The 11,001-nt window shown below is 43.2% G+C and overlaps 1 long non-coding RNA gene across 1 annotated transcript in view; it reads left to right on the forward strand.

The window, feature by feature from the left end:
• Positions 1 to 1,745: 1,745 nt before the first annotated feature.
• Positions 1,746 to 11,001, forward strand: part of LOC115299478 — a 25,922-nt gene continuing 16,666 nt past the window's right edge. Inside the window, exons 1-2 of the long non-coding RNA XR_003912196.1 lie at positions 1,746 to 1,832; positions 6,262 to 6,382. This is a non-coding gene — a long non-coding RNA (uncharacterized LOC115299478). The remainder of the gene's footprint in view (positions 1,833 to 6,261; positions 6,383 to 11,001) is intronic.

The following is an 11,001-nucleotide window of genomic DNA, read 5'->3' on the forward strand; positions in this document are numbered from 1 at the left end:
TTAGGGGCACAATAAGGACACCCAGCAGCCAAGGCCACAGGGAGGAAGCAGGGAGTCCTTGAGTTCTCTAGATCCTGGAGACCGCCTTTCAGCCAGTGTTCAGGGAGTGGTGCTCCACACTTAACCTAGAGGGGCAGCGGGGCCCTGGGAACAGTGGTGAAGTGGTGGAGTCAGTCTCAAGAGGAGATGACACTTCCCAGTCCAAGCTCTTTGTAGCCTGGGGTCACCCTGACCCTGTACCCAGGAGTGTCCAGCCTCATGTCTGCCACATCCCAGAATGCCCTCTGCTTAGCCAGGTGGAACTGCCCACTCCTCCTAGACAGACATCATCCCCTTTCCTCATCCCAGGTTCCCTTGGTTGTCCGTCCCTTCCCACCTATATCTCTGCTTATCCTTTGGGGCCTGATCAAATGTCACTTCTTTCAGGTAGCCTTCCTTGATTGCCTCAGTTGGTGGCTTATGCCTATGTTCTGCAAACTTGCATTATTTTCACCTGCTACGTATCTGCACCTCTGACAAATTGTCTCACATAGATTAGTAAGGGAATAGTCCTGATTTACTTTAGTGTTGTTATTATTGATAAGGGTTATACATTAAATAATTAAATGATATATATGTTCATGGATGAAAGTCAACAGATCTTTTGTTGAAACTTTGAGTTTTAGGTTTTTGGTCAGGATATGTGGTTACTGAACCTACCCAAACCTGCATTCAGGTGACAAGTAACATGCCGTGAATGACATGTCACTTGGCTTCAATAGAGCAAAGGATTTCCCTCCCAAGAATCAGAATGGCCTGTGCTAATATATTTTTGGGGAGCTTTGGATCATAGATTTAAAAAAAATGAGTCTCCCTCTTCCAAACCACTTCCTTGAGGATGCACTGAATCACAATGAATGGCCAATTGAGCTGCCAGTAGGCCCCTTAGAAAGTGGATTGTCAGAGACTCATATTACGTAGGATTAATATTAAGCATCTCTGTCTTAGCCCAGTGAAAGGCCTCAAGTGTCCTTGGAATTGCAGCGACCTTTCCCCATCAATGATGACATTGTTCTCTGGGCCTGATGGCTTAATTCATAGGAAATGCAACACACTCCTCATCACTGCCCACCACATCTGGGATGAGGGTCCCAGTGCTTGGGAGCACGGAGCTCCAGGCACTAAAAAGTTACATTTCCCTTGCACAACCCTCCCTCCCCTCCCTTCTGCCCCCCCCCCCCACTCCTGCCGGGCATCAGGGGCTCCTGATAATTGTTTTCCGAATCTCCCCACAATCTTCTCAGGGGTCTTAGCTGGGAATGAGGAGGCGGTGGCACGGGTCCTAGCTGCCTTGCAGGTCTTAAACCTGTCATCAGCCGAGCTCCTCGGGTCCTACAGGGTGAAGCTGCTGATCAGGAAACCTCCTAAGAATGTAGGCAATAGTACAGGATCTAAGCCCAAACAGACCACTTTCATTTAGGGAAGGCCCAGTGGAACTAATGGGTTGTCGACGTATTTGTTTCTAAATCCTCTCTATAACCTTATGAGTTTGCTATGTTACTGCCTGCAGCTTACAGATGAGGGGGCTGTGGCTCAGCACACAGTAACTAAGTGCACTGCTGGAATTCAAGTTCAATTAAGAGGCCTGTCAGACTTCAAATACTGGGTGGGAGGCTTTCTCATCTGTCGAACACCTAGTGGTGTTACACAGCATATTAGGGGTTTTACATTCTTTTTCTTCTCCATGCCTCTTTGCAGCCTTGCGATGAAGAAAGTGCAGTGAAGACAGCTTGCTAATTCTTTTCCAGTCATTAGGCAAACTTCTCAGCAGTTTGGCAGTCAAAGTCACGAGGGTGAGTGACTGAGTGGGTGGAGCAAATGAAGAGTCTCCAGGCTGGTGAGAGTATGGTCTAGGCTGGCCAGGAAGGGGCTGAGGCTGGTCTGTGAAAACAGGGAGGGGTCTTATTCATGGGGAAGCTCCAATACCAGGGTCAGGATTGGCACTCAGAAGGTGTCTGTTGAATAGGTGAGTGAATGCTAGCAGGTGACTGATGGACAGGCAAGTCAAGTTCCTGGAGGGTCCAGTGGGGCCATAGAGCAGTGGTTGTGTGAGTAAGCTGGTAGGCTGGGAATCTGACAGGAGGGTAGTGGACTTGAAGAGTCCCAGAGGGCTGGGGCACCTGGTCCACTCAGTCCGTTAGGCATCTGACTCTTGGTTTCGATTCAGGTCATTCATGATTTTGCGGTTCATGAGTTTGAGCCCTGTGTCTGGCTCTGCACTGAAGGTATAGAGCCTGCTTAGGATTCTCTCCCTCCTTCTCTCTCTGACCCTCCCCTGCTCATGCTGTCTCTGTCTCTCTCAAAATAAATAAACGTTAAAAAATAAAAGAGTCTCAGAGTGGGGAGCCATTGGAAAGATGACAGGGTCACCATGGGCCCCGATTGGGTACCTGCACAAGCATGTGTCAATGGGCACTGGCATTGAGAAACAAGAGGCTGATGAGGTCACAGTGCAGGCCAATTCCTACTCGTTTCCTGGGTATTTCACACTATCCTGAGTGGTCATGATGCATAGGGATTGGACAGTTGCAAGTCTCCAATCACTTTGAAGGGTTGAGTGTCAACCTTCTCCAAAGCGCTACTTCCCAGGGGGAATAAATGCTGTAAACATCTCTGTACCCAGATCTGCTTTGCCCTTGAGCCCTCTGTGTTACCTGCAGTGTGTAATCAGGAAGCTCAGAGGCAGGCCATGATGCCTCCCACTGTGGTGTTCTGCGGATTTGGTCACTAAAGACAGAGCTGATCTATGAAAGAAAACCTATGAATACATTTTCTTTTTCATTCAGGCACTGCCTTTACCCAATCAGCCCAGGTTTCCTGCAGCAGAGGTCTGGGCTGCAATAGAGCCGGTCTTATTTTATTTTTTATTAAGTTCATGAACTTTGGAGGAAGGAACTCGGAAAAAAAGGTCTCATTACCTCAGGAATGAAGGCTCATACTTTTTTTAATGCCAGGCATTGGTGTGGCCTTGCTTGTTATAGCCACAAATAATCCAAGGGTGGAAAATTGCAGCAGAGTGGTGAGGAGCAAACAGGGTAGCTTTTTGGTATGAAGCAGGTGGTGTGGGGGAGTAGAGGTCAGTGGAGGGTCAACCTAAGATGGCAAGATCCGGAGTCAGGCTTGCAGATTTCAACCATGGGTAACCATTTGTATGGACCGACTTTCCGAGGGCAGGCTCTACCGTAGACCCTTCCAGAAGCCAGAAGAATGGGAAAAGCATGGACTCAGAATGGATTTGGTTTCAGATTCCAAGTTGGCTGCTTACTCTAAGCTGCATGACCTTTTACATGTTTCCAAACTTCCTGAGTTTTGGTTTCCAAGTTCATACAATGTAAAAACCTATTTCTCTTGCAGGAATGTGGAGGGGATTAGATGGGAGAGTGTAGGAAAAGTGTCAGTTACTGGGTCTATAAAGAGAAATGTGGTACCGGGTTGCTGACCCCACAACCCACATCTTTTAATGAACTATATCTTGGAGTTGTCCAGGGCAGTGGTTCATACGATTTAATTGTTAACTGACCAGAAGGCTGATCTCTGTGCTGGGGTCGGCCTCCTCGGCAACAATTGGTGGGGCAGGCCCTGGACTTCAGCCCCTAGGCTGGCCCAGTATTTGCCGAATTTCTCTGATAATGAGAATCACCTTGGGTACTTCACTGTTGCTAGTTCCTGGCTTCATCTCAGACCCATTGGATAAGAGCTTCCAGGAGGCCTGGGAAACTGTGTGCTTACTAAGAGCCCCAGACAATTCTTATCAGGGAATTTTGGTAAACACCATTAATCCTAGCTATAACACTGATTGGTTGGTGATAACCAGCTGATTTTTTTTTCTCTTTAAGAGTAAAATAAAAATTTACTGAAAAGATGATGTCTAAGATCTGGACTTATTTTTATGGAAGGCATCCTTCGGTTGACTGATATTTGGGGGAAGAGTGTATCATCATGTTTTCAGGAGAAATATGCCCTTTCCTTCCTCCCCTGCTTTAGCTGTCACTTTCCTCTCTGCTTGAAATTTTCTCCTCATTTCATACACCTGGAAAACTCTGCCCCTCCTTCAAGAGTCAGTCCGGCAGCCATGCCCCCTGAAAACCTTCTGTGACTCTCCCAGCTCAATCAGGTGCTTGTTCCTTCATGTTCTTTTTGTCTTTGTCACATGTCTGAACTAGGGTAAATCACACCAAATTTTGTTTGCTTGTCTGTTTCTTCTCATGCCAGTTTATGTGTATAAGGGTCGAGAGAGTGGGTTCTGGAATGAAAGTGCCTAGGTTCATTTTTAGTTTTTTAAAAAGTTTATTTATTTATTTTGACAGACTGAGAGCATGAGGGGGGGATGGGTAGAGACAGAGGGGGACAGAGGATCTGAAGTGGGTTCTGTGCTGACAGCAGAGAGCCTGAGGTGAGGCTTGAACTCACGAACTGGGAGATCATGATCTGAGCCAAAGTCAGACACTTAACCAACTGATCCCCCCAGGTGTCCCCAAAATAGCGTTTTAAATTGTTAAACCATAAGGAATCTGGTTTAGTCCTTAGATATCGGCTATGTGTGATTTTGCAAAGCATGATACAATTGTGTGTGAACAGCTTTGGCTTCAGACATACTGGGTTCAAAGCATGCTTCTCCCACTCATCCCTAGAAGGCTTTGAGCAAGTTAACTTAGCTTCTTTGAGCTTCAGTTTCCTGTGTGTAAAACAAAAAATTTACTCTCTTTTTTTTAAGTTTATTTATTTTGAGAGCAAATGTATGCAAGTGGGAGAGGGGCAGAGAGAGAGCAAGAGAGAGAGAGAGAGAGAGAGAGAGAGAGAGAGAGAGAGAGAGAGAGAGAGAGAATCCCAACTGATGTGGGGCTCATACTAACAGATCCATGGGATCATGACCTGGGCTGAAATCAGGAGTCAGACACTTAACTGACTGAGCCACCCAGAGAATTAAACTCTTCTCCTTTCCTCTTATTCTCCCAAAGTTGAAAAGGATAATTAAAAAATAGATGAAAGAACAAAGATTTTAAAGTAATCTTCATAGACCAGAGCACTGGGCTAATACAGTTAAAGTAAAATTTTACAATGATAAATGTCAAGTCAAGAAGTTAAGTTTATATATAAAATAGAAATACTGGTTTGAGGGGAATTAGTTTGGCAGCAGCCCATGTCAGAAACACCAGAAAAAATTGTAGGAAATCAAGTTCAATCAGCTCCTACAGGGTAGTGGTATGCTAAAAAATGTGCTTTTGACTTTGGTATCATAACTAGGTTGGAAAAATTATTTTAGCTATGTAATATCAAGTGTAATCAAGAGGAGGGAGTCAGAAACCCGTATGCACTGCTGGTGGGAGCATAGGCTTGTGTAGTCCTTCTGGAGAATAATCTGGCACTACTTGGGCACATTAAATTCATATGTGTTCATGACTCATGAGACCCACTCTTGGTTTGTGGCAAATTCTAGGGAGGGACATTATAAAAAAAATGAATGCCTATGGGGAGGGATAATAGGATGATGAGGGGACCACACAATGTATCATAGAAGCAATGGTTGAAGACCATGGGGATATTCAGGCTGGGGAAGCACAGAGAGGGGGGTAGGGAGACCCACCATCTTAGTTTGCCTGGAATTTTACCAATGTTAGCACTGAAAGTCCATATCCTAGGGAACGCCTGAGTCCTGGACAAACCAGGGTAGTTGGTCACACTAGGGAGACATCATTGCTTTCTTCAACTATCTAAAGAGATTTTCTAGAGAAAGATAGGAAGTAAACTGATTCTATGCACCTTCAGAGGGCAGATGTTAGACCGCTGGGAAGAACAAAGTTAGAGGAAGGAGAATTTTGGCTTAATACCTGGAGGAATTTCTAACAACCAGCTGTGAACCAATGAGCAGCCTAGTTTTGAGGAAGCTACTGACCACTACCGTTTCATGAGTTCCTGCTGGGTCCATAATCTCATTAGGTCCTCACAGCTGCATTGAACTTAGGAATCAAAATAACTTTCCCAAGGGCAGACAGGTAGGAGTTTGAATATAGGACTGTCTGACTCCAAAAAGCTCAGGCTCTTAACTCCTACCTTTTAAAATCATCTTGATCATCCTTTCTACTCCAAGATGATGAAATTCAGTGCCAGATTGTGTGTCACAGGCTAACAATGCTTAGAAGCTCAGATGTGAGGAATTTCAGTGAAAGCTGGTCTAGGCAGGCACTAATTGTGACTTGCTTTTGAAACACTTGATTCACCTAGGAAGTCGAGCAGCGACATCATCCTGAGAGGTTGGAACTCTCAACGACACTCGATAAGGGAAGAGCTGTGGACAGATTTACAACGTGCCAACTACAGTAGTCCAGCACAGAACCTCCCATTGGTGAGCCTTAAAAAGCAGGTGCCATTCCTGTTTCTAGATGGATAACCAGGGTCAGCTTATAATTACAAGCCTACAATTAGGCTTGTAATTATAAGAATAGCTACCATTTATTGGGTGCACCTACTACGTGCTAAGCACAGTGCACAGTGCTTTACCATGCGGATACAGAGCCTGTCATGAGAATATGGTAGTCACTCAGTAAATATCTGATAAGTGAGTACTCTTTAGTTTTCTCCTGTAAAACCATCCCCAGACAACCTACACAACTCTTTTTGGAGGGTCCTATTATTATGCCCATCACATACATGAGGACACTGCACCTCAAAAATGAAATTGTATTGCTGTGGTCATACTCCGTTTTTATTTCCTACTGTAGTAAAGAGAGTAAGTTAGTGTGGGGATATGCTTGCCTTTTAATAGACCTGTCACACCAGATCACATACATTATTTTGTTGTGTAATTGGTTAGGCCCAAGTTTTTCATATTTTAATATCACTAATCATTACCTTTCTCCTAGCTTTCAACCCATTGTTTTTGGCAATGGAAGTATCTTAAAGGTTTGTTGTTATTTTTTTCCCCCTTAATTACGTGTATTCATTTTTGCATACAGATATTTTAAACTTGATTGTGTTGTCTACCATGATTTCCCAAATCTTGTCTGGGGACCACCAAGATTATCTGAAACTCTTCTTCTTCTTCGTCTTCGTCTTCGTCTTTTTTTTTTTAAACTTTTTTAATGTTTTATTTATTTTTGAGCAAGAGAGAGACAGTACAAGCAGGGGAGGGTCAGAGAGAGAGGGAGACAGAATCTGAAGATAGGCTCCAGGCCCTGAGCTAGCTGTCAGCACAAAGCCCGATGCGGGGCTTGAACCCACAAACTGTGAGATCATGACCTGAGCCAATGTCGGATGCTCAACTGACTGAGCCACTCAGGTGCCCCTGGAGCTCTTCTTAACAACAGCGATTTCTAGGTCAGCCTCTTGACCTTCTGCTTCAGCATCCGTGGTAGCATCAATCACATGGTATAATGAACTATTTACTGTGCAGTGACCTTCTCAAGTGAAAGCACAAAGTACGTGCTCAATGATGATCCAGAATGGATGAATGTATTTAATAAGCTTATTTTAGGAATCTTAATCCAGTAATTTGTACAGGTGTTAAATAGGAAAGGCAGAGAAGTGAGGACAGCATTCTCCCTTTAGACAAATCTTGAAATAATCATTAATACATGAATTTAACCAGGTATGAATTTGCCTAAAAGGCATTATCTTACAGCTAATATTTTTCTCTTTTCACATGGACATTATACAAGATTTTTCAAATGCTCAAATGGGAGAGAATTCGTCAGGATTTATGATTTGCAAACTTATTTATATCCTAATGATCATTTCTTTATTTTTCAGATGCTTTTAAATTTGATAGTGATCAGCTGTGCATTAATTTGTCCCTGGTTTTTTAAATTGACCTTCAGTTGCTTTTTGAGAAACTAACACTTCTATCCATTTTCTGTCTTGTGGCTTTTCTCTAATTCTCTGATATTTTAGAAATTCCTGAAAATATTTGTAGTATTTCAACTCGAGGACATACTTCACTTAAATAGGCTTAATGGAGGAACTCAGACCTGTGGGTGAAGCACTCATTCATTAATTCATTCCGTCAGTTGTACTGCCTGTGTGACAATATGTCAGGTTTGTGCAAGACACCTGGAATATAACGGAGTGAGATGCGGTCCGCACAGACGAGGCAGAGATAACAAAATGTAATGGTTGATTACATTGGGATGCAAGTAAGGTCAGGTTGCTTATACGGGAACAGAGGAGGGGCTTTCTACATCAGCCTGGTATCAGAGGAACCTTCCCTGCACAGCTGGTCCTTGGGCTGTTGTTCAGTGGATGAGCAGGACCTGGTCATCCAGAGACATGGGCAGAGATGTGGGAGAAGAGCCAAAATGCAGAAGCGGAACATTTGCCAACCATGGGCATGGGGAGGAACAAGGGAGCAACTGAGGAACAGAGTTCCCAGGAGTCTTGGGGCTTTCTCCCTAAGACCCTGAGTCGGATCTCTTTGGCAGCAGTGTCATTCAGTGACCATCTATCTGTCCTCTACTTGAACTCTAATGGTGGGCAATTCTAGGCTCATGAGGAAACAAACTACCCACCACTAACAGTATGGTGGCATGAGATACGGAATTGTCTGGAAACGATATGGTGGCATGGGATAAGGAATTGTCTGGAAACAATATGGCAGCATGGGATAAGGAATTGTCCAGAAGCAATGTTGTTCCAGCCAGTGAGCTGGCTGATTCAAGCAGATTCTTATGGGGCTGATGGGGGAGAATGGGAAATTTTATAACTGGAGTCTGAGGAAGCTCGTGTTCGTTTAGGTCTTATTATAAGCACATGCCTTGTGCAGTCACGCTAGTTAGTGCCGTGTGCTCCTTATCCCTCTCACAAAGCTGTCTAGAAAGCTAGGATTTACATTTATCCATGGCTGTGCTGTCTGCAATCAAGAAGTTTTGCCTTTGACTCCTGCAGAAGTTTCCATTTAAGTAAAAATAGAATTGAAATCAAATGCCACATTGGAAGCTGTCCTATATTCCTTTGCTTTTAGTAATCAGTCCTTCTCATTATTTAAACCTCAGAAATCAGAGCCTCTGAAACTGAGGAGCATAGCTGCCTGCCATTCATTTGCTTGTTGGTTTTACTTCTCGGCTCCCTGAGTGCTACATGGCTGCTTCATAATAAGGTCCAGATAAGTAAATGTCTCTCAAGGTGTGGGCCCCAAATAATGTGCATAGAATTCACTGGAAAATTTAGTACAAGGGAAGATTCCCCAGACCCCACACAGACCCTCTGCATCAGAAGTTCTGGGGTTAATCCCCAGGTATCAGCATTTTAAACAATCTCTGGTTGATTCTTACGAATATTCACATATAATAAGTGCATTGACTCTGAGCACTCTGTATATATCAGTGCTGGGGTTCATACTTCAATACAACACAGCTGTTGCTCCCAAGCCACAGTCTGGTGGGTGACAAATGAGCACACCCATTTAATTCAAACCGGGTTGTGCAGGGATGGAGCACACACAACATTAGTGGTTTACAAACACGATGCCTTGCTTGGTGTGGGGGTGGGTGGTAAATGGGGTAGTTTTTGCTGTTAATAAAAAAAAATCGAAGTTTGTAAGTGATTTTTAACAAAATCTATATCAAGTCTGATTTAAGATGTTCCTATGTTATTTGAAAGTATTTTTATTACAAAAATTAGTAAGGTTATACTACCTCCTACTACTATAACATCATATAGTTTAATAAACTATCTATCTAGATATGTATATCTATCTGTATCTCAGGATTTTGCCTCTCTTGCTTCACCGTCTCCACCCCCAAACCCTACTCAAGTTTTCAAATCTTCAAATCTCAGATCTCATGTCATTTCATTTATAAATAGTTCATGTTACATCTTTTAGGAATATGGACCTTTTTTTCAGCTAACATAGGGTTATCATCATACCTAAAAGAATTCACTCTGATGCCTTGGTGTCATACTCCAATCTCTCCAATTATCTCAAGAATGTGATGTTACTATTGTTGTTTAAATCAGGATCAAAATAAGATCGAGATGTATTGCTGTTGTTTGTTGTGTTTCTTGAACCTGTTGTCTTCAGCCAAAAACAGTCTCTCCCCTCCCCGTTTCTCTGACTCCTCCCTTTTTATACCATTTTCTTATTGAAGAACCAGGTCCTAGAGAAAGTTTCGCCTTCTGAATATGTCTATATTTGCTTCATCATGGTGTCATTTAGTTGATTTCTCCTTCTATTTACAGTAAAACTAGAAGTTAGTTCTAACATCTTGATGGGATTCAAAGCCAAGTTTTCTTGCAAGAATATTTCATGGTTGGCACTGCCTGCTTTGTGCTTCACATTAGAAGCCACGTGAAGTCTGAACAGTGTTAATGATGCTAATTTGATCTAGGGTTTCAGATGTTGATATCCTGCCACCTCTATTCTAAAATGTCCCTTTGACCTTTCATCTAATGGTTTCATCTACAGATAATCTTGGCTTGAATGAATTATCTTTTTAGGAGTTGAAAAGTGGCAACTCTTTTTTTGTGTGTGTGATGTCTGGGTTTGCTTTATTTTTTTTAAAAATAGTTTATTGTCAAATTGGTTTCCATACAACACCCAGTGCTCTTCCCCATAAGTGCCCTCCTCCATCACCACCACCTCTTTTCCCCCCTTCCCCTTCCCCTTCAACTCTCAGTTCATTTTCAGCATTCAATAGTCTCTCAAGTTTTGCATCCCTCTCTCTCCCCAACTCTCTTTCCCTCTTCCCCTCCCCTTGGTTCTCCATTAGGTTTCCCCTGTATTCCTGTTAGACCTATGAGTGCAAACATATGGTTTCTGTCCTTCTCTGCCTGACTTATTTCGCTTAGCATGACACCCTCAAGGTCCATCCACTTTCCTACAAATGGCCATATTTCTTTCTTTCTCATTGCCATGTAGTACTCCATTGTGTATATATACCACATCTTTTTTTTTATGTTTTATTTATTTTTGAGACAGAGAGAGACAGAGCATGAGAGGGGGAGGGGCAGAGAGAGAAGGAGACACAGAAC

Source organism: Suricata suricatta, chromosome 8 (assembly GCF_006229205.1).
Source record: "Suricata suricatta isolate VVHF042 chromosome 8, meerkat_22Aug2017_6uvM2_HiC, whole genome shotgun sequence".
In the NCBI taxonomy this organism is placed as follows: Eukaryota; Metazoa; Chordata; class Mammalia; order Carnivora; family Herpestidae; genus Suricata; species Suricata suricatta.